We start from the raw sequence: 27,480 nt of genomic DNA, 5'->3' as shown, positions 1-27,480 counted from the left end.
GATTTCCAGCAACTGCAGTCCTCACTTGTTCCATTCAGCCCTTCAAGACACCGCCACCGTTCAATGTGATCACGATTGAACATGTAATTTCAGTAAGCACTCCAGCTTCCTCTCCGTACCCCTGGATCCCTTTAGCTGCAAGGTCTACGTCCGGCTCCCTCTTGAGTGTATCTCACAAACCGGCATAGCCGCATCTTCCTGTGGGAGACAAGTCCACAGGTTCACCACTCTCTGAGAGAAAAATTCTTCCTGAATCGCTTGCCCTTCGTTCGGAGACTGTCACCCCTGGTTCTGGACGTCCCCAACATTGGGAACCGGTGAACTTTTGCTGGGATCCCTCAGTACCAAGCATGGATCTGCATGGGTTTCTCTTCAGAAGGGTCAGTGTGAATGGCCTGCTTCCACACTGTGGTGCTCCTATGATGCCAACAGTGTAGGTTGAGTACCTGCACGTGCTTTCTCAAGCTTGCCTCTGTGTTGACCTTCATGTTAACCCAGCCACTGGGCTTTGTCCTTCTATCGAGAAGAGCAGACGATGCCACTCAGATGACTTTGACTTTCCACTGTGGGTGTAGTACAGTCTGCCAGCAGCAGGGGATGGTGTTGCATCACCTTAATGGCAGGATCGGGTCCAAACTCTGAGGGGTCTGACCCCTTTTTGATTGGAGCGAGGGAGAGGGGAAAGCTCACTGTCATTTGTCGCTACCGGTTGCTTAAAGGTTTTAATTTGCACGCCGTTTGCGTGCGAGTTATATGCCCACTGACGGGACGAAGTGACAACAAAATCAGAGTGGGAAACAGAAATTGCTGGAGCAAGTCAGCATCTGGAGTGGGGGTGGGGGAAGGGGAAGAAAGCAGACAAGGTTTCTGGTCCGGTGAGCCTTCTTGAGGACGGCAGTTTTCATTTGTCGCCAAAAAAGGAGGAAGTCTCAAATGATCATCTCCTTGGTAGATGAAAGGACAAGTTGGCCAGGGAGAGCAGAATGGAGAGTATCGTAGGTTTTGTTTGTTGACAAGAGCAGACCGCTCCGCCCTGGGAACGCATGGGACTTGAAATCGGCACTCCTGCATTGAGATATGGAGCTGGCCTCTCAAAATGCCGCAGACTCCCCGGCGGGGAATTGAACCCCGGTCTCCCGCGTGACAGGCGGGGATACTAACCACTATACTACCGAGGATTGGACGACAGCGCACTCTGTCGCATCCGTATTAGGTAGAATGTTCTTATGTGAAATTTGGATTTTGTTGTCAATTTGAGTTCTCCTTTAGATCATCTTCTACCTCTGTGGAGATGATTAAGAGAATAGTTATTGTTGTTTTCATGTTTTATTATTCGACTATCTTTCTTTCAAGTAATCCGCCGCTGCTGCTGCTGCTGTAAAACAGCCTTTTCGTTGTGCCCTACCGTCTGCGTTAAACTTCGTCTGCTGCTGATCCACGCGCGCTCTCCCATTACCTGCTTCTAACAAACTGATTTGTGTACGACAGCACAAATCCAACAGCCTGGCTTCAATTCCCACTGCCAAATGGACTCAGCACGAAAGCTTCCCTTTTTCAAGCTCGTCCCCTCAGGTTCTACTACCACCCATCAATCGCTTCCTCATCAGAGAGCAGTGCTCCCGGAGGACGGTGGGGTGACTTTACTGTACGCTGCATCAGATCTCTCAGCCATGCATTTAACATCGAAACGTAGAAATTAAGTGCAGGAGTAGGCCATTCAGCCCTTCAAGTCAGGCAGAATCCGAGGAGCAGGAAAATCAGGATGCTGCCTGACTTGCTTCGCGTTTCCAGCGCCACACTGATCGAGACTCTGATTTCCAGCAACTGCAGTCCTCACTTGTTCCATTCAGCCCTTCAAGACACCGCCACCGTTCAATGTGATCACGATTGAACATGTAATTTCAGTAAGCACTCCAGCTTCCTCTCCGTACCCCTGGATCCCTTTAGCTGCAAGGTCTACGTCCGGCTCCCTCTTGAGTGTATCTCACAAACCGGCATAGCCGCATCTTCCTGTGGGAGACAAGTCCACAGGTTCACCACTCTCTGAGAGAAAAATTCTTCCTGAATCGCTTGCCCTTCGTTCGGAGACTGTCACCCCTGGTTCTGGACGTCCCCAACATTGGGAACCGGTGAACTTTTGCTGGGATCCCTCAGTACCAAGCATGGATCTGCATGGGTTTCTCTTCAGAAGGGTCAGTGTGAATGGCCTGCTTCCACACTGTGGTGCTCCTATGATGCCAACAGTGTAGGTTGAGTACCTGCACGTGCTTTCTCAAGCTTGCCTCTGTGTTGACCTTCATGTTAACCCAGCCACTGGGCTTTGTCCTTCTATCGAGAAGAGCAGACGATGCCACTCAGATGACTTTGACTTTCCACTGTGGGTGTAGTACAGTCTGCCAGCAGCAGGGGATGGTGTTGCATCACCTTAATGGCAGGATCGGGTCCAAACTCTGAGGGGTCTGACCCCTTTTTGATTGGAGCGAGGGAGAGGGGAAAGCTCACTGTCATTTGTCGCTACCGGTTGCTTAAAGGTTTTAATTTGCACGCCGTTTGCGTGCGAGTTATATGCCCACTGACGGGACGAAGTGACAACAAAATCAGAGTGGGAAACAGAAATTGCTGGAGCAAGTCAGCATCTGGAGTGGGGGTGGGGGAAGGGGAAGAAAGCAGACAAGGTTTCTGGTCCGGTGAGCCTTCTTGAGGACGGCAGTTTTCATTCGTCGCCAAAAAATGAGGAAGTCTCAAATGATCATCTCCTTGGTAGATGAAAGGACAAGTTGGCCAGGGAGAGCAGAATGGAGAGTATCGTAGGTTTTGTTTGTTGACAAGAGCAGACCGCTCCGCCCTGGGAACGCATGGGACTTGAAATCGGCACTCCTGCATTGAGATATGGAGCTGGCCTCTCAAAATGCCGCAGACTCCCCGGCGGGGAATTGAACCCCGGTCTCCCGCGTGACAGGCGGGGATACTAACCACTATACTACCGAGGATTGGACGACAGCGCACTCTGTCGCATCCGTATTAGGTAGAATGTTCTTATGTGAAATTTGGATTTTGTTGTCAATTTGAGTTCTCCTTTAGATCATCTTCTACCTCTGTGGAGATGATTAAGAGAATAGTTATTGTTGTTTTCATGTTTTATTATTCGACTATCTTTCTTTCAAGTAATCCGCCGCTGCTGCTGCTGCTGCTGTAAAACAGCCTTTTCGTTGTGCCCTACCGTCTGCGTTAAACTTCGTCTGCTGCTGATCCACGCGCGCTCTCCCATTACCTGCTTCTAACAAACTGATTTGTGTACGACAGCACAAATCCAACAGCCTGGCTTCAATTCCCACTGCCAAATGGACTCAGCACGAAAGCTTCCCTTTTTCAAGCTCGTCCCCTCAGGTTCTACTACCACCCATCAATCGCTTCCTCATCAGAGAGCAGTGCTCCCGGAGGACGGTGGGGTGACTTTACTGTACGCTGCATCAGATCTCTCAGCCATGCATTTAACATCGAAACGTAGAAATTAAGTGCAGGAGTAGGCCATTCAGCCCTTCAAGTCAGGCAGAATCCGAGGAGCAGGAAAATCAGGATGCTGCCTGACTTGCTTCGCGTTTCCAGCGCCACACTGATCGAGACTCTGATTTCCAGCAACTGCAGTCCTCACTTGTTCCATTCAGCCCTTCAAGACACCGCCACCGTTCAATGTGATCACGATTGAACATGTAATTTCAGTAAGCACTCCAGCTTCCTCTCCGTACCCCTGGATCCCTTTAGCTGCAAGGTCTACGTCCGGCTCCCTCTTGAGTGTATCTCACAAACCGGCATAGCCGCATCTTCCTGTGGGAGACAAGTCCACAGGTTCACCACTCTCTGAGAGAAAAATTCTTCCTGAATCGCTTGCCCTTCGTTCGGAGACTGTCACCCCTGGTTCTGGACGTCCCCAACATTGGGAACCGGTGAACTTTTGCTGGGATCCCTCAGTACCAAGCATGGATCTGCATGGGTTTCTCTTCAGAAGGGTCAGTGTGAATGGCCTGCTTCCACACTGTGGTGCTCCTATGATGCCAACAGTGTAGGTTGAGTACCTGCACGCGCTTTCTCAAGCTTGCCTCTGTGTTGACCTTCATGTTAACCCAGCCACTGGGCTTTGTCCTTCTATCGAGAAGAGCAGACGATGCCACTCAGATGACTTTGACTTTCCACTGTGGGTGTAGTACAGTCTGCCAGCAGCAGGGGATGGTGTTGCATCACCTTAATGGCAGGATCGGGTCCAAACTCTGAGGGGTCTGACCCCTTTTTGATTGGAGCGAGGGAGAGGGGAAAGCTCACTGTCATTTGTCGCTACCGGTTGCTTAAAGGTTTTAATTTGCACGCCGTTTGCGTGCGAGTTATATGCCCACTGACGGGACGAAGTGACAACAAAATCAGAGTGGGAAACAGAAATTGCTGGAGCAAGTCAGCATCTGGAGTGGGGGTGGGGGAAGGGGAAGAAAGCAGACAAGGTTTCTGGTCCGGTGAGCCTTCTTGAGGACGGCAGTTTTCATTTGTCGCCAAAAAAGGAGGAAGTCTCAAATGATCATCTCCTTGGTAGATGAAAGGACAAGTTGGCCAGGGAGAGCAGAATGGAGAGTATCGTAGGTTTTGTTTGTTGACAAGAGCAGACCGCTCGGCCCTGGGAACGCATGGGACTTGAAATCGGCACTCCTGCATTGAGATATGGAGCTGGCCTCTCAAAATGCCGCAGACTCCCCGGCGGGGAATTGAACCCCGGTCTCCCGCGTGACAGGCGGGGATACTAACCACTATACTACCGAGGATTGGACGACAGCGCACTCTGTCGCAGCCGTATTAGGTAGAATGTTCTTATGTGAAATTTGGATTTTGTTGTCAATTTGAGTTCTCCTTTAGATCATCTTCTACCTCTGTGGAGATGATTAAGAGAATAGTTATTGTTGTTTTCATGTTTTATTATTCGACTATCTTTCTTTCAAGTAATCCGCCGCTGCTGCTGCTGTAAAACAGCCTTTTCGTTGTGCCCTACCGTCTGCGTTAAACTTCGTCTGCTGCTGATCCACGCGCGCTCTCCCATTACCTGCTTCTAACAAACTGATTTGTGTACGACAGCACAAATCCAACAGCCTGGCTTCAATTCCCACTGCCAAATGGACTCAGCACGAAAGCTTCCCTTTTTCAAGCTCGTCCCCTCAGGTTCTACTACCACCCATCAATCGCTTCCTTATCAGAGAGCAGTGCTCCCGGAGGACGGTGGGGTGACTTTACTGTACGCTGCATCAGATCTCTCAGCCATGCATTTAACATCGAAACGTAGAAATTAAGTGCAGGAGTAGGCCATTCAGCCCTTCAAGTCAGGCAGAATCCGAGGAGCAGGAAAATCAGGATGCTGCCTGACTTGCTTCGCGTTTCCAGCGCCACACTGATCGAGACTCTGATTTCCAGCAACTGCAGTCCTCACTTGTTCCATTCAGCCCTTCAAGACACCGCCACCGTTCAATGTGATCACGATTGAACATGTAATTTCAGTAAGCACTCCAGCTTCCTCTCCGTACCCCTGGATCCCTTTAGCTGCAAGGTCTACGTCCGGCTCCCTCTTGAGTGTATCTCACAAACCGGCATAGCCGCATCTTCCTGTGGGAGACAAGTCCACAGGTTCACCACTCTCTGAGAGAAAAATTCTTCCTGAATCGCTTGCCCTTCGTTCGGAGACTGTCACCCCTGGTTCTGGACGTCCCCAACATTGGGAACCGGTGAACTTTTGCTGGGATCCCTCAGTACCAAGCATGGATCTGCATGGGTTTCTCTTCAGAAGGGTCAGTGTGAATGGCCTGCTTCCACACTGTGGTGCTCCTATGATGCCAACAGTGTAGGTTGAGTACCTGCACGTGCTTTCTCAAGCTTGCCTCTGTGTTGACCTTCATGTTAACCCAGCCACTGGGCTTTGTCCTTCTATCGAGAAGAGCAGACGATGCCACTCAGATGACTTTGACTTTCCACTGTGGGTGTAGTACAGTCTGCCAGCAGCAGGGGATGGTGTTGCATCACCTTAATGGCAGGATCGGGTCCAAACTCTGAGGGGTCTGACCCCTTTTTGATTGGAGCGAGGGAGAGGGGAAAGCTCACTGTCATTTGTCGCTACCGGTTGCTTAAAGGTTTTAATTTGCACGCCGTTTGCGTGCGAGTTATATGCCCACTGACGGGACGAAGTGACAACAAAATCAGAGTGGGAAACAGAAATTGCTGGAGCAAGTCAGCATCTGGAGTGGGGGTGGGGGAAGGGGAAGAAAGCAGACAAGGTTTCTGGTCCGGTGAGCCTTCTTGAGGACGGCAGTTTTCATTTGTCGCCAAAAAACGAGGAAGTCTCAAATGATCATCTCCTTGGTAGATGAAAGGACAAGTTGGCCAGGGAGAGCAGAATGGAGAGTATCGTAGGTTTTGTTTGTTGACAAGAGCAGACCGCTCGGCCCTGGGAACGCATGGGAATTGAAATCGGCACTCCTGCATTGAGATATGGAGCTGGCCTCTCAAAATGCCGCAGACTCCCCGGCGGGGAATTGAACCCCGGTCTCCCGCGTGACAGGCGGGGATACTAACCACTATACTACCGAGGATTGGACGACAGCTCACTCTGTCGCATCCGTATTAGGTAGAATGTTCTTATGTGAAATTTGGATTTTGTTGTCAATTTGAGTTCTCCTTTAGATCATCTTCTACCTCTGTGGAGATGATTAAGAGAATAGTTATTGTTGTTTTCATGTTTTATTATTCGACTATCTTTCTTTCAAGTAATCCGCCGCTGCTGCTGCTGCTGCTGTAAAACAGCCTTTTCGTTGTGCCCTACCGTCTGCGTTAAACTTCGTCTGCTGCTGATCCACGCGCGCTCTCCCATTACCTGCTTCTAACAAACTGATTTGTGTACGACAGCACAAATCCAACAGCCTGGCTTCAATTCCCACTGCCAAATGGACTCAGCACGAAAGCTTCCCTTTTTCAAGCTCGTCCCCTCAGGTTCTACTACCACCCATCAATCGCTTCCTCATCAGAGAGCAGTGCTCCCGGAGGACGGTGGGGTGACTTTACTGTACGCTGCATCAGATCTCTCAGCCATGCATTTAACATCGAAACGTAGAAATTAAGTGCAGGAGTAGGCCATTCAGCCCTTCAAGTCAGGCAGAATCCGAGGAGCAGGAAAATCAGGATGCTGCCTGACTTGCTTCGCGTTTCCAGCGCCACACTGATCGAGACTCTGATTTCCAGCAACTGCAGTCCTCACTTGTTCCATTCAGCCCTTCAAGACACCGCCACCGTTCAATGTGATCACGATTGAACATGTAATTTCAGTAAGCACTCCAGCTTCCTCTCCGTACCCCTGGATCCCTTTAGCTGCAAGGTCTACGTCCGGCTCCCTCTTGAGTGTATCTCACAAACCGGCATAGCCGCATCTTCCTGTGGGAGACAAGTCCACAGGTTCACCACTCTCTGAGAGAAAAATTCTTCCTGAATCGCTTGCCCTTCGTTCGGAGACTGTCACCCCTGGTTCTGGACGTCCCCAACATTGGGAACCGGTGAACTTTTGCTGGGATCCCTCAGTACCAAGCATGGATCTGCATGGGTTTCTCTTCAGAAGGGTCAGTGTGAATGGCCTGCTTCCACACTGTGGTGCTCCTATGATGCCAACAGTGTAGGTTGAGTACCTGCACGTGCTTTCTCAAGCTTGCCTCTGTGTTGACCTTCATGTTAACCCAGCCACTGGGCTTTGTCCTTCTATCGAGAAGAGCAGACGATGCCACTCAGATGACTTTGACTTTCCACTGTGGGTGTAGTACAGTCTGCCAGCAGCAGGGGATGGTGTTGCATCACCTTAATGGCAGGATCGGGTCCAAACTCTGAGGGGTCTGACCCCTTTTTGATTGGAGCGAGGGAGAGGGGAAAGCTCACTGTCATTTGTCGCTACCGGTTGCTTAAAGGTTTTAATTTGCACGCCGTTTGCGTGCGAGTTATATGCCCACTGACGGGACGAAGTGACAACAAAATCAGAGTGGGAAACAGAAATTGCTGGAGCAAGTCAGCATCTGGAGTGGGGGTGGGGGAAGGGGAAGAAAGCAGACAAGGTTTCTGGTCCGGTGAGCCTTCTTGAGGACGGCAGTTTTCATTTGTCGCCAAAAAAGGAGGAAGTCTCAAATGATCATCTCCTTGGTAGATGAAAGGACAGTTGGCCAGGGAGAGCAGAATGGAGAGTACCGTAGGTTTTGTTTGTTGACAAGAGCAGACCGCTCCGCCCTGGGAACGCATGGGACTTGAAATCGGCACTCCTGCATTGAGATATGGAGCTGGCCTCTCAAAATGCCGCAGACTCCCCGGCGGGGAATTGAACCCCGGTCTCCCGCGTGACAGGCGGGGATACTAACCACTATACTACCGAGGATTGGACGACAGCGCACTCTGTCGCATCCGTATTAGGTAGAATGTTCTTATGTGAAATTTGGATTTTGTTGTCAATTTGAGTTCTCCTTTAGATCATCTTCTACCTCTGTGGAGATGATTAAGAGAATAGTTATTGTTGTTTTCATGTTTTATTATTCGACTATCTTTCTTTCAAGTAATCCGCCGCTGCTGCTGCTGCTGCTGTAAAACAGCCTTTTCGTTGTGCCCTACCGTCTGCGTTAAACTTCGTCTGCTGCTGATCCACGCGCGCTCTCCCATTACCTGCTTCTAACAAACTGATTTGTGTACGACAGCACAAATCCAACAGCCTGGCTTCAATTCCCACTGCCAAATGGACTCAGCACGAAAGCTTCCCTTTTTCAAGCTCGTCCCCTCAGGTTCTACTACCACCCATCAATCGCTTCCTCATCAGAGAGCAGTGCTCCCGGAGGACGGTGGGGTGACTTTACTGTACGCTGCATCAGATCTCTCAGCCATGCATTTAACATCGAAACGTAGAAATTAAGTGCAGGAGTAGGCCATTCAGCCCTTCAAGTCAGGCAGAATCCGAGGAGCAGGAAAATCAGGATGCTGCCTGACTTGCTTCGCGTTTCCAGCGCCACACTGATCGAGACTCTGATTTCCAGCAACTGCAGTCCTCACTTGTTCCATTCAGCCCTTCAAGACACCGCCACCGTTCAATGTGATCACGATTGAACATGTAATTTCAGTAAGCACTCCAGCTTCCTCTCCGTACCCCTGGATCCCTTTAGCTGCAAGGTCTACGTCCGGCTCCCTCTTGAGTGTATCTCACAAACCGGCATAGCCGCATCTTCCTGTGGGAGACAAGTCCACAGGTTCACCACTCTCTGAGAGAAAAATTCTTCCTGAATCGCTTGCCCTTCGTTCGGAGACTGTGACCCCTGGTTCTGGACGTCCCCAACATTGGGAACCGGTGAACTTTTGCTGGGATCCCTCAGTACCAAGCATGGATCTGCATGGGTTTCTCTTCAGAAGGGTCAGTGTGAATGGCCTGCTTCCACACTGTGGTGCTCCTATGATGCCAACAGTGTAGGTTGAGTACCTGCACGTGCTTTCTCAAGCTTGCCTCTGTGTTGACCTTCATGTTAACCCAGCCACTGGGCTTTGTCCTTCTATCGAGAAGAGCAGACGATGCCACTCAGATGACTTTGACTTTCCACTGTGGGTGTAGTACAGTCTGCCAGCAGCAGGGGATGGTGTTGCATCACCTTAATGGCAGGATCGGGTCCAAACTCTGAGGGGTCTGACCCCTTTTTGATTGGAGCGAGGGAGAGGGGAAAGCTCACTGTCATTTGTCGCTACCGGTTGCTTAAAGGTTTTAATTTGCACGCCGTTTGCGTGCGAGTTATATGCCCACTGACGGGACGAAGTGACAACAAAATCAGAGTGGGAAACAGAAATTGCTGGAGCAAGTCAGCATCTGGAGTGGGGGTGGGGGAAGGGGAAGAAAGCAGACAAGGTTTCTGGTCCGGTGAGCCTTCTTGAGGACGGCAGTTTTCATTTGTCGCCAAAAAATGAGGAAGTCTCAAATGATCATCTCCTTGGTAGATGAAAGGACAGTTGGCCAGGGAGAGCAGAATGGAGAGTATCGTAGGTTTTGTTTGTTGACAAGAGCAGACCGCTCCGCCCTGGGAACGCATGGGACTTGAAATCGGCACTCCTGCATTGAGATATGGAGCTGGCCTCTCAAAATGCCGCAGACTCCCCGGCGGGGAATTGAACCCCGGTCTCCCGCGTGACAGGCGGGGATACTAACCACTATACTACCGAGGATTGGACGACAGCGCACTCTGTCGCATCCGTATTAGGTAGAATGTTCTTATGTGAAATTTGGATTTTGTTGTCAATTTGAGTTCTCCTTTAGATCATCTTCTACCTCTGTGGAGATGATTAAGAGAATAGTTATTGTTGTTTTCATGTTTTATTATTCGACTATCTTTCTTTCAAGTAATCCGCCGCTGCTGCTGCTGCTGTAAAACAGCCTTTTCGTTGTGCCCTACCGTCTGCGTTAAACTTCGTCTGCTGCTGATCCACGCGCGCTCTCCCATTACCTGCTTCTAACAAACTGATTTGTGTACGACAGCACAAATCCAACAGCCTGGCTTCAATTCCCACTGCCAAATGGACTCAGCACGAAAGCTTCCCTTTTTCAAGCTCGTCCCCTCAGGTTCTACTACCACCCATCAATCGCTTCCTCATCAGAGAGCAGTGCTCCCGGAGGACGGTGGGGTGACTTTACTGTACGCTGCATCAGATCTCTCAGCCATGCATTTAACATCGAAACGTAGAAATTAAGTGCAGGAGTAGGCCATTCAGCCCTTCAAGTCAGGCAGAATCCGAGGAGCAGGAAAATCAGGATGCTGCCTGACTTGCTTCGCGTTTCCAGCGCCACACTGATCGAGACTCTGATTTCCAGCAACTGCAGTCCTCACTTGTTCCATTCAGCCCTTCAAGACACCGCCACCGTTCAATGTGATCACGATTGAACATGTAATTTCAGTAAGCACTCCAGCTTCCTCTCCGTACCCCTGGATCCCTTTAGCTGCAAGGTCTACGTCCGGCTCCCTCTTGAGTGTATCTCACAAACCGGCATAGCCGCATCTTCCTGTGGGAGACAAGTCCACAGGTTCACCACTCTCTGAGAGAAAAATTCTTCCTGAATCGCTTGCCCTTCGTTCGGAGACTGTCACCCCTGGTTCTGGACGTCCCCAACATTGGGAACCGGTGAACTTTTGCTGGGATCCCTCAGTACCAAGCATGGATCTGCATGGGTTTCTCTTCAGAAGGGTCAGTGTGAATGGCCTGCTTCCACACTGTGGTGCTCCTATGATGCCAACAGTGTAGGTTGAGTACCTGCACGTGCTTTCTCAAGCTTGCCTCTGTGTTGACCTTCATGTTAACCCAGCCACTGGGCTTTGTCCTTCTATCGAGAAGAGCAGACGATGCCACTCAGATGACTTTGACTTTCCACTGTGGGTGTAGTACAGTCTGCCAGCAGCAGGGGATGGTGTTGCATCACCTTAATGGCAGGATCGGGTCCAAACTCTGAGGGGTCTGACCCCTTTTTGATTGGAGCGAGGGAGAGGGGAAAGCTCACTGTCATTTGTCGCTACCGGTTGCTTAAAGGTTTTAATTTGCACGCCGTTTGCGTGCGAGTTATATGCCCACTGACGGGACGAAGTGACAACAAAATCAGAGTGGGAAACAGAAATTGCTGGAGCAAGTCAGCATCTGGAGTGGGGGTGGGGGAAGGGGAAGAAAGCAGACAAGGTTTCTGGTCCGGTGAGCCTTCTTGAGGACGGCAGTTTTCATTTGTCGCCAAAAAATGAGGAAGTCTCAAATGATCATCTCCTTGGTAGATGAAAGGACAGTTGGCCAGGGAGAGCAGAATGGAGAGTATCGTAGGTTTTGTTTGTTGACAAGAGCAGACCGCTCCGCCCTGGGAACGCATGGGACTTGAAATCGGCACTCCTGCATTGAGATATGGAGCTGGCCTCTCAAAATGCCGCAGACTCCCCGGCGGGGAATTGAACCCCGGTCTCCCGCGTGACAGGCGGGGATACTAACCACTATACTACCGAGGATTGGACGACAGCGCACTCTGTCGCATCCGTATTAGGTAGAATGTTCTTATGTGAAATTTGGATTTTGTTGTCAATTTGAGTTCTCCTTTAGATCATCTTCTACCTCTGTGGAGATGATTAAGAGAATAGTTATTGTTGTTTTCATGTTTTATTATTCGACTATCTTTCTTTCAAGTAATCCGCCGCTGCTGCTGCTGCTGTAAAACAGCCTTTTCGTTGTGCCCTACCGTCTGCGTTAAACTTCGTCTGCTGCTGATCCACGCGCGCTCTCCCATTACCTGCTTCTAACAAACTGATTTGTGTACGACAGCACAAATCCAACAGCCTGGCTTCAATTCCCACTGCCAAATGGACTCAGCACGAAAGCTTCCCTTTTTCAAGCTCGTCCCCTCAGGTTCTACTACCACCCATCAATCGCTTCCTCATCAGAGAGCAGTGCTCCCGGAGGACGGTGGGGTGACTTTACTGTACGCTGCATCAGATCTCTCAGCCATGCATTTAACATCGAAACGTAGAAATTAAGTGCAGGAGTAGGCCATTCAGCCCTTCAAGTCAGGCAGAATCCGAGGAGCAGGAAAATCAGGATGCTGCCTGACTTGCTTCGCGTTTCCAGCGCCACACTGATCGAGACTCTGATTTCCAGCAACTGCAGTCCTCACTTGTTCCATTCAGCCCTTCAAGACACCGCCACCGTTCAATGTGATCACGATTGAACATGTAATTTCAGTAAGCACTCCAGCTTCCTCTCCGTACCCCTGGATCCCTTTAGCTGCAAGGTCTACGTCCGGCTCCCTCTTGAGTGTATCTCACAAACCGGCATAGCCGCATCTTCCTGTGGGAGACAAGTCCACAGGTTCACCACTCTCTGAGAGAAAAATTCTTCCTGAATCGCTTGCCCTTCGTTCGGAGACTGTGACCCCTGGTTCTGGACGTCCCCAACATTGGGAACCGGTGAACTTTTGCTGGGATCCCTCAGTACCAAGCATGGATCTGCATGGGTTTCTCTTCAGAAGGGTCAGTGTGAATGGCCTGCTTCCACACTGTGGTGCTCCTATGATGCCAACAGTGTAGGTTGAGTACCTGCACGTGCTTTCTCAAGCTTGCCTCTGTGTTGACCTTCATGTTAACCCAGCCACTGGGCTTTGTCCTTCTATCGAGAAGAGCAGACGATGCCACTCAGATGACTTTGACTTTCCACTGTGGGTGTAGTACAGTCTGCCAGCAGCAGGGGATGGTGTTGCATCACCTTAATGGCAGGATCGGGTCCAAACTCTGAGGGGTCTGACCCCTTTTTGATTGGAGCGAGGGAGAGGGGAAAGCTCACTGTCATTTGTCGCTACCGGTTGCTTAAAGGTTTTAATTTGCACGCCGTTTGCGTGCGAGTTATATGCCCACTGACGGGACGAAGTGACAACAAAATCAGAGTGGGAAACAGAAATTGCTGGAGCAAGTCAGCATCTGGAGTGGGGGTGGGGGAAGGGGAAGAAAGCAGACAAGGTTTCTGGTCCGGTGAGCCTTCTTGAGGACGGCAGTTTTCATTTGTCGCCAAAAAATGAGGAAGTCTCAAATGATCATCTCCTTGGTAGATGAAAGGACAAGTTGGCCAGGGAGAGCAGAATGGAGAGTATCGTAGGTTTTGTTTGTTGACAAGAGCAGACCGCTCCGCCCTGGGAACGCATGGGACTTGAAATCGGCACTCCTGCATTGAGATATGGAGCTGGCCTCTCAAAATGCCGCAGACTCCCCGGCGGGGAATTGAACCCCGGTCTCCCGCGTGACAGGCGGGGATAATAACCACTATACTACCGAGGATTGGACGACAGCGCACTCTGTCGCATCCGTATTAGGTAGAATGTTCTTATGTGAAATTTGGATTTTGTTGTCAATTTGAGTTCTCCTTTAGATCATCTTCTACCTCTGTGGAGATGATTAAGAGAATAGTTATTGTTGTTTTCATGTTTTATTATTCGACTATCTTTCTTTCAAGTAATCCGCCGCTGCTGCTGCTGCTGCTGTAAAACAGCCTTTTCGTTGTGCCCTACCGTCTGCGTTAAACTTCGTCTGCTGCTGATCCACGCGCGCTCTCCCATTACCTGCTTCTAACAAACTGATTTGTGTACGACAGCACAAATCCAACAGCCTGGCTTCAATTCCCACTGCCAAATGGACTCAGCACGAAAGCTTCCCTTTTTCAAGCTCGTCCCCTCAGGTTCTACTACCACCCATCAATCGCTTCCTCATCAGAGAGCAGTGCTCCCGGAGGACGGTGGGGTGACTTTACTGTACGCTGCATCAGATCTCTCAGCCATGCATTTAACATCGAAACGTAGAAATTAAGTGCAGGAGTAGGCCATTCAGCCCTTCAAGTCAGGCAGAATCCGAGGAGCAGGAAAATCAGGATGCTGCCTGACTTGCTTCGCGTTTCCAGCGCCACACTGATCGAGACTCTGATTTCCAGCAACTGCAGTCCTCACTTGTTCCATTCAGCCCTTCAAGACACCGCCACCGTTCAATGTGATCACGATTGAACATGTAATTTCAGTAAGCACTCCAGCTTCCTCTCCGTACCCCTGGATCCCTTTAGCTGCAAGGTCTACGTCCGGCTCCCTCTTGAGTGTATCTCACAAACCGGCATAGCCGCATCTTCCTGTGGGAGACAAGTCCACAGGTTCACCACTCTCTGAGAGAAAAATTCTTCCTGAATCGCTTGCCCTTCGTTCGGAGACTGTGACCCCTGGTTCTGGACGTCCCCAACATTGGGAACCGGTGAACTTTTGCTGGGATCCCTCAGTACCAAGCATGGATCTGCATGGGTTTCTCTTCAGAAGGGTCAGTGTGAATGGCCTGCTTCCACACTGTGTTGCTCCTATGATGCCAACAGTGTAGGTTGAGTACCTGCACGTGCTTTCTCAAGCTTGCCTCTGTGTTGACCTTCATGTTAACCCAGCCACTGGGCTTTGTCCTTCTATCGAGAAGAGCAGACGATGCCACTCAGATGACTTTGACTTTCCACTGTGGGTGTAGTACAGTCTGCCAGCAGCAGGGGATGGTGTTGCATCACCTTAATGGCAGGATCGGGTCCAAACTCTGAGGGGTCTGACCCCTTTTTGATTGGAGCGAGGGAGAGGGGAAAGCTCACTGTCATTTGTCGCTACCGGTTGCTTAAAGGTTTTAATTTGCACGCCGTTTGCGTGCGAGTTATATGCCCACTGACGGGACGAAGTGACAACAAAATCAGAGTGGGAAACAGAAATTGCTGGAGCAAGTCAGCATCTGGAGTGGGGGTGGGGGAAGGGGAAGAAAGCAGACAAGGTTTCTGGTCCGGTGAGCCTTCTTGAGGACGGCAGTTTTCATTTGTCGCCAAAAAATGAGGAAGTCTCAAATGATCATCTCCTTGGTAGATGAAAGGACAAGTTGGCCAGGGAGAGCAGAATGGAGAGTATCGTAGGTTTTGTTTGTTGACAAGAGCAGACCGCTCCGCCCTGGGAACGCATGGGACTTGAAATCGGCACTCCTGCATTGAGATATGGAGCTGGCCTCTCAAAATGCCGCAGACTCCCCGGCGAGGAATTGAACCCCGGTCTCCCGCGTGACAGGCGGGGATACTAACCACTATACTACCGAGGATTGGACGACAGCGCACTCTGTCGCATCCGTATTAGGTAGAATGTTCTTATGTGAAATTTGGATTTTGTTGTCAATTTGAGTTCTCCTTTAGATCATCTTCTACCTCTGTGGAGATGATTAAGAGAATAGTTATTGTTGTTTTCATGTTTTATTATTCGACTATCTTTCTTTCAAGTAATCCGCCGCTGCTGCTGCTGCTGCTGTAAAACAGCCTTTTCGTTGTGCCCTACCGTCTGCGTTAAACTTCGTCTGCTGCTGATCCACGCGCGCTCTCCCATTACCTGCTTCTAACAAACTGATTTGTGTACGACAGCACAAATCCAACAGCCTGGCTTCAATTCCCACTGCCAAATGGACTCAGCACGAAAGCTTCCCTTTTTCAAGCTCGTCCCCTCAGGTTCTACTACCACCCATCAATCGCTTCCTCATCAGAGAGCAGTGCTCCCGGAGGACGGTGGGGTGACTTTACTGTACGCTGCATCAGATCTCTCAGCCATGCATTTAACATCGAAACGTAGAAATTAAGTGCAGGAGTAGGCCATTCAGCCCTTCAAGTCAGGCAGAATCCGAGGAGCAGGAAAATCAGGATGCTGCCTGACTTGCTTCGCGTTTCCAGCGCCACACTGATCGAGACTCTGATTTCCAGCAACTGCAGTCCTCACTTGTTCCATTCAGCCCTTCAAGACACCGCCACCGTTCAATGTGATCACGATTGAACATGTAATTTCAGTAAGCACTCCAGCTTCCTCTCCGTACCCCTGGATCCCTTTAGCTGCAAGGTCTACGTCCGGCTCCCTCTTGAGTGTATCTCACAAACCGGCATAGCCGCATCTTCCTGTGGGAGACAAGTCCACAGGTTCACCACTCTCTGAGAGAAAAATTCTTCCTGAATCGCTTGCCCTTCGTTCGGAGACTGTGACCCCTGGTTCTGGACGTCCCCAACATTGGGAACCGGTGAACTTTTGCTGGGATCCCTCAGTACCAAGCATGGATCTGCATGGGTTTCTCTTCAGAAGGGTCAGTGTGAATGGCCTGCTTCCACACTGTGTTGCTCCTATGATGCCAACAGTGTAGGTTGAGTACCTGCACGTGCTTTCTCAAGCTTGCCTCTGTGTTGACCTTCATGTTAACCCAGCCACTGGGCTTTGTCCTTCTATCGAGAAGAGCAGACGATGCCACTCAGATGACTTTGACTTTCCACTGTGGGTGTAGTACAGTCTGCCAGCAGCAGGGGATGGTGTTGCATCACCTTAATGGCAGGATCGGGTCCAAACTCTGAGGGGTCTGACCCCTTTTTGATTGGAGCGAGGGAGAGGGGAAAGCTCACTGTCATTTGTCGCTACCGGTTGCTTAAAGGTTTTAATTTGCACGCCGTTTGCGTGCGAGTTATATGCCCACTGACGGGACGAAGTGACAACAAAATCAGAGTGGGAAACAGAAATTGCTGGAGCAAGTCAGCATCTGGAGTGGGGGTGGGGGAAGGGGAAGAAAGCAGACAAGGTTTCTGGTCCGGTGAGCCTTCTTGAGGACGGCAGTTTTCATTTGTCGCCAAAAAATGAGGAAGTCTCAAATGATCATCTCCTTGGTAGATGAAAGGACAAGTTGGCCAGGGAGAGCAGAATGGAGAGTATCGTAGGTTTTGTTTGTTGACAAGAGCAGACCGCTCCGCCCTGGGAACGCATGGGACTTGAAATCGGCACTCCTGCATTGAGATATGGAGCTGGCCTCTCAAAATGCCACAGACTCCCCGGCGAGGAATTGAACCCCGGTCTCCCGCGTGACAGGCGGGGATACTAACCACTATACTACCGAGGATTGGACGACAGCGCACTCTGTCGCATCCGTATTAGGTAGAATGTTCTTATGTGAAATTTGGATTTTGTTGTCAATTTGAGTTCTCCTTTAGATCATCTTCTACCTCTGTGGAGATGATTAAGAGAATAGTTATTGTTGTTTTCATGTTTTATTATTCGACTATCTTTCTTTCAAGTAATCCGCCGCTGCTGCTGCTGTAAAACAGCCTTTTCGTTGTGCCCTACCGTCTGCGTTAAACTTCGTCTGCTGCTGATCCACGCGCGCTCTCCCATTACCTGCTTCTAACAAACTGATTTGTGTACGACAGCACAAATCCAACAGCCTGGCTTCAATTCCCACTGCCAAATGGACTCAGCACGAAAGCTTCCCTTTTTCAAGCTCGTCCCCTCAGGTTCTACTACCACCCATCAATCGCTTCCTTATCAGAGAGCAGTGCTCCCGGAGGACGGTGGGGTGACTTTACTGTACGCTGCATCAGATCTCTCAGCCATGCATTTAACATCGAAACGTAGAAATTAAGTGCAGGAGTAGGCCATTCAGCCCTTCAAGTCAGGCAGAATCCGAGGAGCAGGAAAATCAGGATGCTGCCTGACTTGCTTCGCGTTTCCAGCGCCACACTGATCGAGACTCTGATTTCCAGCAACTGCAGTCCTCACTTGTTCCATTCAGCCCTTCAAGACACCGCCACCGTTCAATGTGATCACGATTGAACATGTAATTTCAGTAAGCACTCCAGCTTCCTCTCCGTACCCCTGGATCCCTTTAGCTGCAAGGTCTACGTCCGGCTCCCTCTTGAGTGTATCTCACAAACCGGCATAGCCGCATCTTCCTGTGGGAGACAAGTCCACAGGTTCACCACTCTCTGAGAGAAAAATTCTTCCTGAATCGCTTGCCCTTCGTTCGGAGACTGTCACCCCTGGTTCTGGACGTCCCCAACATTGGGAACCGGTGAACTTTTGCTGGGATCCCTCAGTACCAAGCATGGATCTGCATGGGTTTCTCTTCAGAAGGGTCAGTGTGAATGGCCTGCTTCCACACTGTGGTGCTCCTATGATGCCAACAGTGTAGGTTGAGTACCTGCACGTGCTTTCTCAAGCTTGCCTCTGTGTTGACCTTCATGTTAACCCAGCCACTGGGCTTTGTCCTTCTATCGAGAAGAGCAGACGATGCCACTCAGATGACTTTGACTTTCCACTGTGGGTGTAGTACAGTCTGCCAGCAGCAGGGGATGGTGTTGCATCACCTTAATGGCAGGATCGGGTCCAAACTCTGAGGGGTCTGACCCCTTTTTGATTGGAGCGAGGGAGAGGGGAAAGCTCACTGTCATTTGTCGCTACCGGTTGCTTAAAGGTTTTAATTTGCACGCCGTTTGCGTGCGAGTTATATGCCCACTGACGGGACGAAGTGACAACAAAATCAGAGTGGGAAACAGAAATTGCTGGAGCAAGTCAGCATCTGGAGTGGGGGTGGGGGAAGGGGAAGAAAGCAGACAAGGTTTCTGGTCCGGTGAGCCTTCTTGAGGACGGCAGTTTTCATTTGTCGCCAAAAAACGAGGAAGTCTCAAATGATCATCTCCTTGGTAGATGAAAGGACAAGTTGGCCAGGGAGAGCAGAATGGAGAGTATCGTAGGTTTTGTTTGTTGACAAGAGCAGACCGCTCCGCCCTGGGAACGCATGGGACTTGAAATCGGCACTCCTGCATTGAGATATGGAGCTGGCCTCTCAAAATGCCGCAGACTGCCCGGCGGGGAATTGAACCCCGGTCTCCCGCGTGACAGGCGGGGATACTAACCACTATACTACCGAGGATTGGACGACAGCGCACTCTGTCGCATCCGTATTAGGTAGAATGTTCTTATGTGAAATTTGGATTTTGTTGTCAATTTGAGTTCTCCTTTAGATCATCTTCTACCTCTGTGGAGATGATTAAGAGAATAGTTATTGTTGTTTTCATGTTTTATTATTCGACTATCTTTCTTTCAAGTAATCCGCCGCTGCTGCTGCTGCTGCTGTAAAACAGCCTTTTCGTTGTGCCCTACCGTCTGCGTTAAACTTCGTCTGCTGCTGATCCACGCGCGCTCTCCCATTACCTGCTTCTAACAAACTGATTTGTGTACGACAGCACAAATCCAACAGCCTGGCTTCAATTCCCACTGCCAAATGGACTCAGCACGAAAGCTTCCCTTTTTCAAGCTCGTCCCCTCAGGTTCTACTACCACCCATCAATCGCTTCCTCATCAGAGAGCAGTGCTCCCGGAGGACGGTGGGGTGACTTTACTGTACGCTGCATCAGATCTCTCAGCCATGCATTTAACATCGAAACGTAGAAATTAAGTGCAGGAGTAGGCCATTCAGCCCTTCAAGTCAGGCAGAATCCGAGGAGCAGGAAAATCAGGATGCTGCCTGACTTGCTTCGCGTTTCCAGCGCCACACTGATCGAGACTCTGATTTCCAGCAACTGCAGTCCTCACTTGTTCCATTCAGCCCTTCAAGACACCGCCACCGTTCAATGTGATCACGATTGAACATGTAATTTCAGTAAGCACTCCAGCTTCCTCTCCGTACCCCTGGATCCCTTTAGCTGCAAGGTCTACGTCCGGCTCCCTCTTGAGTGTATCTCACAAACCGGCATAGCCGCATCTTCCTGTGGGAGACAAGTCCACAGGTTCACCACTCTCTGAGAGAAAAATTCTTCCTGAATCGCTTGCCCTTCGTTCGGAGACTGTCACCCCTGGTTCTGGACGTCCCCAACATTGGGAACCGGTGAACTTTTGCTGGGATCCCTCAGTACCAAGCATGGATCTGCATGGGTTTCTCTTCAGAAGGGTCAGTGTGAATGGCCCGCTTCCACACTGTGGTGCTCCTATGATGCCAACAGTGTAGGTTGAGTACCTGCACGTGCTTTCTCAAGCTTGCCTCTGTGTTGACCTTCATGTTAACCCAGCCACTGGGCTTTGTCCTTCTATCGAGAAGAGCAGACGATGCCACTCAGATGACTTTGACTTTCCACTGTGGGTGTAGTACAGTCTGCCAGCAGCAGGGGATGGTGTTGCATCACCTTAATGGCAGGATCGGGTCCAAACTCTGAGGGGTCTGACCCCTTTTTGATTGGAGCGAGGGAGAGGGGAAAGCTCACTGTCATTTGTCGCTACCGGTTGCTTAAAGGTTTTAATTTGCACGCCGTTTGCGTGCGAGTTATATGCCCACTGACGGGACGAAGTGACAACAAAATCAGAGTGGGAAACAGAAATTGCTGGAGCAAGTCAGCATCTGGAGTGGGGGTGGGGGAAGGGGAAGAAAGCAGACAAGGTTTCTGGTCCGGTGAGCCTTCTTGAGGACGGCAGTTTTCATTTGTCGCCAAAAAATGAGGAAGTCTCAAATGATCATCTCCTTGGTAGATGAAAGGACAGTTGGCCAGGGAGAGCAGAATGGAGAGTATCGTAGGTTTTGTTTGTTGACAAGAGCAGACCGCTCCGCCCTGGGAACGCATGGGACTTGAAATCGGCACTCCTGCATTGAGATATGGAGCTGGCCTCTCAAAATGCCGCAGACTCCCCGGCGGGGAATTGAACCCCGGTCTCCCGCGTGACAGGCGGGGATACTAACCACTATACTACCGAGGATTGGACGACAGCGCACTCTGTCGCATCCGTATTAGGTAGAATGTTCTTATGTGAAATTTGGATTTTGTTGTCAATTTGAGTTCTCCTTTAGATCATCTTCTACCTCTGTGGAGATGATTAAGAGAATAGTTATTGTTGTTTTCATGTTTTATTATTCGACTATCTTTCTTTCAAGTAATCCGCCGCTGCTGCTGCTGCTGCTGTAAAACAGCCTTTTCGTTGTGCCCTACCGTCTGCGTTAAACTTCGTCTGCTGCTGATCCACGCGCGCTCTCCCATTACCTGCTTCTAACAAACTGATTTGTGTACGACAGCACAAATCCAACAGCCTGGCTTCAATTCCCACTGCCAAATGGACTCAGCACGAAAGCTTCCCTTTTTCAAGCTCGTCCCCTCAGGTTCTACTACCACCCATCAATCGCTTCCTCATCAGAGAGCAGTGCTCCCGGAGGACGGTGGGGTGACTTTACTGTACGCTGCATCAGATCTCTCAGCCATGCATTTAACATCGAAACGTAGAAATTAAGTGCAGGAGTAGGCCATTCAGCCCTTCAAGTCAGGCAGAATCCGAGGAGCAGGAAAATCAGGATGCTGCCTGACTTGCTTCGCGTTTCCAGCGCCACACTGATCGAGACTCTGATTTCCAGCAACTGCAGTCCTCACTTGTTCCATTCAGCCCTTCAAGACACCGCCACCGTTCAATGTGATCACGATTGAACATGTAATTTCAGTAAGCACTCCAGCTTCCTCTCCGTACCCCTGGATCCCTTTAGCTGCAAGGTCTACGTCCGGCTCCCTCTTGAGTGTATCTCACAAACCGGCATAGCCGCATCTTCCTGTGGGAGACAAGTCCACAGGTTCACCACTCTCTGAGAGAAAAATTCTTCCTGAATCGCTTGCCCTTCGTTCGGAGACTGTCACCCCTGGTTCTGGACGTCCCCAACATTGGGAACCGGTGAACTTTTGCTGGGATCCCTCAGTACCAAGCATGGATCTGCATGGGTTTCTCTTCAGAAGGGTCAGTGTGAATGGCCTGCTTCCACACTGTGGTGCTCCTATGATGCCAACAGTGTAGGTTGAGTACCTGCACGTGCTTTCTCAAGCTTGCCTCTGTGTTGACCTTCATGTTAACCCAGCCACTGGGCTTTGTCCTTCTATCGAGAAGAGCAGACGATGCCACTCAGATGACTTTGACTTTCCACTGTGGGTGTAGTACAGTCTGCCAGCAGCAGGGGATGGTGTTGCATCACCTTAATGGCAGGATCGGGTCCAAACTCTGAGGGGTCTGACCCCTTTTTGATTGGAGCGAGGGAGAGGGGAAAGCTCACTGTCATTTGTCGCTACCGGTTGCTTAAAGGTTTTAATTTGCACGCCGTTTGCGTGCGAGTTATATGCCCACTGACGGGACGAAGTGACAACAAAATCAGAGTGGGAAACAGAAATTGCTGGAGCAAGTCAGCATCTGGAGTGGGGGTGGGGGAAGGGGAAGAAAGCAGACAAGGTTTCTGGTCCGGTGAGCCTTCTTGAGGACGGCAGTTTTCATTTGTCGCCAAAAAATGAGGAAGTCTCAAATGATCATCTCCTTGGTAGATGAAAGGACAAGTTGGCCAGGGAGAGCAGAATGGAGAGTATCGTAGGTTTTGTTTGTTGACAAGAGCAGACCGCTCCGCCCTGGGAACGCATGGGACTTGAAATCGGCACTCCTGCATTGAGATATGGAGCTGGCCTCTCAAAATGCCGCAGACTGCCCGGCGGGGAATTGAACCCCGGTCTCCCGCGTGACAGGCGGGGATACTAACCACTATACTACCGAGGATTGGACGACAGCGCACTCTGTCGCATCCGTATTAGGTAGAATGTTCTTATGTGAAATTTGGATTTTGTTGTCAATTTGAGTTCTCCTTTAGATCATCTTCTACCTCTGTGGAGATGATTAAGAGAATAGTTATTGTTGTTTTCATGTTTTATTATTCGACTATCTTTCTTTCAAGTAATCCGCCGCTGCTGCTGCTGCTGCTGTAAAACAGCCTTTTCGTTGTGCCCTACCGTCTGCGTTAAACTTCGTCTGCTGCTGATCCACGCGCGCTCTCCCATTACCTGCTTCTAACAAACTGATTTGTGTACGACAGCACAAATCCAACAGCCTGGCTTCAATTCCCACTGCCAAATGGACTCAGCACGAAAGCTTCCCTTTTTCAAGCTCGTCCCCTCAGGTTCTACTACCACCCATCAATCGCTTCCTCATCAGAGAGCAGTGCTCCCGGAGGACGGTGGGGTGACTTTACTGTACGCTGCATCAGATCTCTCAGCCATGCATTTAACATCGAAACGTAGAAATTAAGTGCAGGAGTAGGCCATTCAGCCCTTCAAGTCAGGCAGAATCCGAGGAGCAGGAAAATCAGGATGCTGCCTGACTTGCTTCGCGTTTCCAGCGCCACACTGATCGAGACTCTGATTTCCAGCAACTGCAGTCCTCACTTGTTCCATTCAGCCCTTCAAGACACCGCCACCGTTCAATGTGATCACGATTGAACATGTAATTTCAGTAAGCACTCCAGCTTCCTCTCCGTACCCCTGGATCCCTTTAGCTGCAAGGTCTACGTCCGGCTCCCTCTTGAGTGTATCTCACAAACCGGCATAGCCGCATCTTCCTGTGGGAGACAAGTCCACAGGTTCACCACTCTCTGAGAGAAAAATTCTTCCTGAATCGCTTGCCCTTCGTTCGGAGACTGTGACCCCTGGTTCTGGACGTCCCCAACATTGGGAACCGGTGAACTTTTGCTGGGATCCCTCAGTACCAAGCATGGATCTGCATGGGTTTCTCTTCAGAAGGGTCAGTGTGAATGGCCTGCTTCCACACTGTGGTGCTCCTATGATGCCAACAGTGTAGGTTGAGTACCTGCACGTGCTTTCTCAAGCTTGCCTCTGTGTTGACCTTCATGTTAACCCAGCCACTGGGCTTTGTCCTTCTATCGAGAAGAGCAGACGATGCCACTCAGATGACTTTGACTTTCCACTGTGGGTGTAGTACAGTCTGCCAGCAGCAGGGGATGGTGTTGCATCACCTTAATGGCAGGATCGGGTCCAAACTCTGAGGGGTCTGACCCCTTTTTGATTGGAGCGAGGGAGAGGGGAAAGCTCACTGTCATTTGTCGCTACCGGTTGCTTAAAGGTTTTAATTTGCACGCCGTTTGCGTGCGAGTTATATGCCCACTGACGGGACGAAGTGACAACAAAATCAGAGTGGGAAACAGAAATTGCTGGAGCAAGTCAGCATCTGGAGTGGGGGTGGGGGAAGGGGAAGAAAGCAGACAAGGTTTCTGGTCCGGTGAGCCTTCTTGAGGACGGCAGTTTTCATTTGTCGCCAAAAAATGAGGAAGTCTCAAATGATCATCTCCTTGGTAGATGAAAGGACAGTTGGCCAGGGAGAGCAGAATGGAGAGTATCGTAGGTTTTGTTTGTTGACAAGAGCAGACCGCTCCGCCCTGGGAACGCATGGGACTTGAAATCGGCACTCCTGCATTGAGATATGGAGCTGGCCTCTCAAAATGCCGCAGACTCCCCGGCGGGGAATTGAACCCCGGTCTCCCGCGTGACAGGCGGGGATACTAACCACTATACTACCGAGGATTGGACGACAGCGCACTCTGTCGCATCCGTATTAGGTAGAATGTTCTTATGTGAAATTTGGATTTTGTTGTCAATTTGAGTTCTCCTTTAGATCATCTTCTACCTCTGTGGAGATGATTAAGAGAATAGTTATTGTTGTTTTCATGTTTTATTATTCGACTATCTTTCTTTCAAGTAATCCGCCGCTGCTGCTGCTGCTGCTGTAAAACAGCCTTTTCGTTGTGCCCTACCGTCTGCGTTAAACTTCGTCTGCTGCTGATCCACGCGCGCTCTCCCATTACCTGCTTCTAACAAACTGATTTGTGTACGACAGCACAAATCCAACAGCCTGGCTTCAATTCCCACTGCCAAATGGACTCAGCACGAAAGCTTCCCTTTTTCAAGCTCGTCCCCTCAGGTTCTACTACCACCCATCAATCGCTTCCTCATCAGAGAGCAGTGCTCCCGGAGGACGGTGGGGTGACTTTACTGTACGCTGCATCAGATCTCTCAGCCATGCATTTAACATCGAAACGTAGAAATTAAGTGCAGGAGTAGGCCATTCAGCCCTTCAAGTCAGGCAGAATCCGAGGAGCAGGAAAATCAGGATGCTGCCTGACTTGCTTCGCGTTTCCAGCGCCACACTGATCGAGACTCTGATTTCCAGCAACTGCAGTCCTCACTTGTTCCATTCAGCCCTTCAAGACACCGCCACCGTTCAATGTGATCACGATTGAACATGTAATTTCAGTAAGCACTCCAGCTTCCTCTCCGTACCCCTGGATCCCTTTAGCTGCAAGGTCTACGTCCGGCTCCCTCTTGAGTGTATCTCACAAACCGGCATAGCCGCATCTTCCTGTGGGAGACAAGTCCACAGGTTCACCACTCTCTGAGAGAAAAATTCTTCCTGAATCGCTTGCCCTTCGTTCGGAGACTGTCACCCCTGGTTCTGGACGTCCCCAACATTGGGAACCGGTGAACTTTTGCTGGGATCCCTCAGTACCAAGCATGGATCTGCATGGGTTTCTCTTCAGAAGGGTCAGTGTGAATGGCCTGCTTCCACACTGTGGTGCTCCTATGATGCCAACAGTGTAGGTTGAGTACCTGCACGTGCTTTCTCAAGCTTGCCTCTGTGTTGACCTTCATGTTAACCCAGCCACTGGGCTTTGTCCTTCTATCGAGAAGAGCAGACGATGCCACTCAGATGACTTTGACTTTCCACTGTGGGTGTAGTACAGTCTGCCAGCAGCAGGGGATGGTGTTGCATCACCTTAATGGCAGGATCGGGTCCAAACTCTGAGGGGTCTGACCCCTTTTTGATTGGAGCGAGGGAGAGGGGAAAGCTCACTGTCATTTGTCGCTACCGGTTGCTTAAAGGTTTTAATTTGCACGCCGTTTGCGTGCGAGTTATATGCCCACTGACGGGACGAAGTGACAACAAAATCAGAGTGGGAAACAGAAATTGCTGGAGCAAGTCAGCATCTGGAGTGGGGGTGGGGGAAGGGGAAGAAAGCAGACAAGGTTTCTGGTCCGGTGAGCCTTCTTGAGGACGGCAGTTTTCATTTGTCGCCAAAAAAGGAGGAAGTCTCAAATGATCATCTCCTTGGTAGATGAAAGGACAAGTTGGCCAGGGAGAGCAGAATGGAGAGTATCGTAGGTTTTGTTTGTTGACAAGAGCAGACCGCTCGGCCCTGGGAACGCATGGGAATTGAAATCGGCACTCCTGCATTGAGATATGGAGCTGGCCTCTCAAAATGCCGCAGACTCCCCGGCGGGGAATTGAACCCCGGTCTCCCGCGTGACAGGCGGGGATACTAACCACTATACTACCGAGGATTGGACGACAGCGCACTCTGTCGCATCCGTATTAGGTAGAATGTTCTTATGTGAAATTTGGATTTTGTTGTCAATTTGAGTTCTCCTTTAGATCATCTTCTACCTCTGTGGAGATGATTAAGAGAATAGTTATTGTTGTTTTCATGTTTTATTATTCGACTATCTTTCTTTCAAGTAATCCGCCGCTGCTGCTGCTGCTGTAAAACAGCCTTTTCGTTGTGCCCTACCGTCTGCGTTAAACTTCGTCTGCTGCTGATCCACGCGCGCTCTCCCATTACCTGCTTCTAACAAACTGATTTGTGTACGACAGCACAAATCCAACAGCCTGGCTTCAATTCCCACTGCCAAATGGACTCAGCACGAAAGCTTCCCTTTTTCAAGCTCGTCCCCTCAGGTTCTACTACCACCCATCAATCGCTTCCTCATCAGAGAGCAGTGCTCCCGGAGGACGGTGGGGTGACTTTACTGTACGCTGCATCAGATCTCTCAGCCATGCATTTAACATCGAAACGTAGAAATTAAGTGCAGGAGTAGGCCATTCAGCCCTTCAAGTCAGGCAGAATCCGAGGAGCAGGAAAATCAGGATGCTGCCTGACTTGCTTCGCGTTTCCAGCGCCACACTGATCGAGACTCTGATTTCCAGCAACTGCAGTCCTCACTTGTTCCATTCAGCCCTTCAAGACACCGCCACCGTTCAATGTGATCACGATTGAACATGTAATTTCAGTAAGCACTCCAGCTTCCTCTCCGTACCCCTGGATCCCTTTAGCTGCAAGGTCTACGTCCGGCTCCCTCTTGAGTGTATCTCACAAACCGGCATAGCCGCATCTTCCTGTGGGAGACAAGTCCACAGGTTCACCACTCTCTGAGAGAAAAATTCTTCCTGAATCGCTTGCCCTTCGTTCGGAGACTGTCACC

General features: G+C 50.2%; 15 non-coding genes across 15 annotated transcripts; all 15 read right to left on the bottom strand.

Annotated features, from left to right (window-relative positions):
• Window positions 1-1,106: 1,106 nt before the first annotated feature.
• Window positions 1,107-1,178, bottom strand: trnad-guc (transfer RNA aspartic acid (anticodon GUC)). Its single transcript has one exon. It is a non-coding gene; the product is annotated as a tRNA-Asp (tRNA).
• Window positions 1,179-2,918: 1,740 nt separating this feature from the next.
• On the bottom strand, window positions 2,919-2,990 carry trnad-guc (transfer RNA aspartic acid (anticodon GUC)). Its single transcript has one exon. It is a non-coding gene; the product is annotated as a tRNA-Asp (tRNA).
• A 1,743-nt stretch (window positions 2,991-4,733) lies between these two features.
• Window positions 4,734-4,805, bottom strand: trnad-guc (transfer RNA aspartic acid (anticodon GUC)). Its single transcript has one exon. It is a non-coding gene; the product is annotated as a tRNA-Asp (tRNA).
• A 1,737-nt stretch (window positions 4,806-6,542) lies between these two features.
• trnad-guc (transfer RNA aspartic acid (anticodon GUC)) lies at window positions 6,543-6,614 on the bottom strand. The gene has a single exon. It is a non-coding gene; the product is annotated as a tRNA-Asp (tRNA).
• A 1,742-nt stretch (window positions 6,615-8,356) lies between these two features.
• trnad-guc (transfer RNA aspartic acid (anticodon GUC)) lies at window positions 8,357-8,428 on the bottom strand. Its single transcript has one exon. It is a non-coding gene; the product is annotated as a tRNA-Asp (tRNA).
• A 1,742-nt stretch (window positions 8,429-10,170) lies between these two features.
• trnad-guc (transfer RNA aspartic acid (anticodon GUC)) lies at window positions 10,171-10,242 on the bottom strand. The gene has a single exon. It is a non-coding gene; the product is annotated as a tRNA-Asp (tRNA).
• A 1,739-nt stretch (window positions 10,243-11,981) lies between these two features.
• trnad-guc (transfer RNA aspartic acid (anticodon GUC)) lies at window positions 11,982-12,053 on the bottom strand. The gene has a single exon. It is a non-coding gene; the product is annotated as a tRNA-Asp (tRNA).
• A 1,740-nt stretch (window positions 12,054-13,793) lies between these two features.
• On the bottom strand, window positions 13,794-13,865 carry trnad-guc (transfer RNA aspartic acid (anticodon GUC)). Its single transcript has one exon. It is a non-coding gene; the product is annotated as a tRNA-Asp (tRNA).
• A 1,743-nt stretch (window positions 13,866-15,608) lies between these two features.
• trnad-guc (transfer RNA aspartic acid (anticodon GUC)) lies at window positions 15,609-15,680 on the bottom strand. The gene has a single exon. It is a non-coding gene; the product is annotated as a tRNA-Asp (tRNA).
• A 1,743-nt stretch (window positions 15,681-17,423) lies between these two features.
• On the bottom strand, window positions 17,424-17,495 carry trnad-guc (transfer RNA aspartic acid (anticodon GUC)). Its single transcript has one exon. It is a non-coding gene; the product is annotated as a tRNA-Asp (tRNA).
• Window positions 17,496-19,232: 1,737 nt separating this feature from the next.
• trnad-guc (transfer RNA aspartic acid (anticodon GUC)) lies at window positions 19,233-19,304 on the bottom strand. Its single transcript has one exon. It is a non-coding gene; the product is annotated as a tRNA-Asp (tRNA).
• A 1,742-nt stretch (window positions 19,305-21,046) lies between these two features.
• Window positions 21,047-21,118, bottom strand: trnad-guc (transfer RNA aspartic acid (anticodon GUC)). Its single transcript has one exon. It is a non-coding gene; the product is annotated as a tRNA-Asp (tRNA).
• A 1,743-nt stretch (window positions 21,119-22,861) lies between these two features.
• Window positions 22,862-22,933, bottom strand: trnad-guc (transfer RNA aspartic acid (anticodon GUC)). Its single transcript has one exon. It is a non-coding gene; the product is annotated as a tRNA-Asp (tRNA).
• Window positions 22,934-24,675: 1,742 nt separating this feature from the next.
• Window positions 24,676-24,747, bottom strand: trnad-guc (transfer RNA aspartic acid (anticodon GUC)). Its single transcript has one exon. It is a non-coding gene; the product is annotated as a tRNA-Asp (tRNA).
• A 1,743-nt stretch (window positions 24,748-26,490) lies between these two features.
• Window positions 26,491-26,562, bottom strand: trnad-guc (transfer RNA aspartic acid (anticodon GUC)). The gene has a single exon. It is a non-coding gene; the product is annotated as a tRNA-Asp (tRNA).
• Window positions 26,563-27,480: the final 918 nt, after the last annotated feature.

Source organism: Chiloscyllium punctatum, chromosome 30 (genome assembly GCF_047496795.1).
Source record: "Chiloscyllium punctatum isolate Juve2018m chromosome 30, sChiPun1.3, whole genome shotgun sequence".
NCBI classification, from domain to species: domain Eukaryota; kingdom Metazoa; phylum Chordata; class Chondrichthyes; order Orectolobiformes; family Hemiscylliidae; genus Chiloscyllium; species Chiloscyllium punctatum.
The sequence above is the reverse complement of the archived record's forward strand: the minus strand, read 5'-3'. Positions and strand labels throughout refer to the sequence as shown.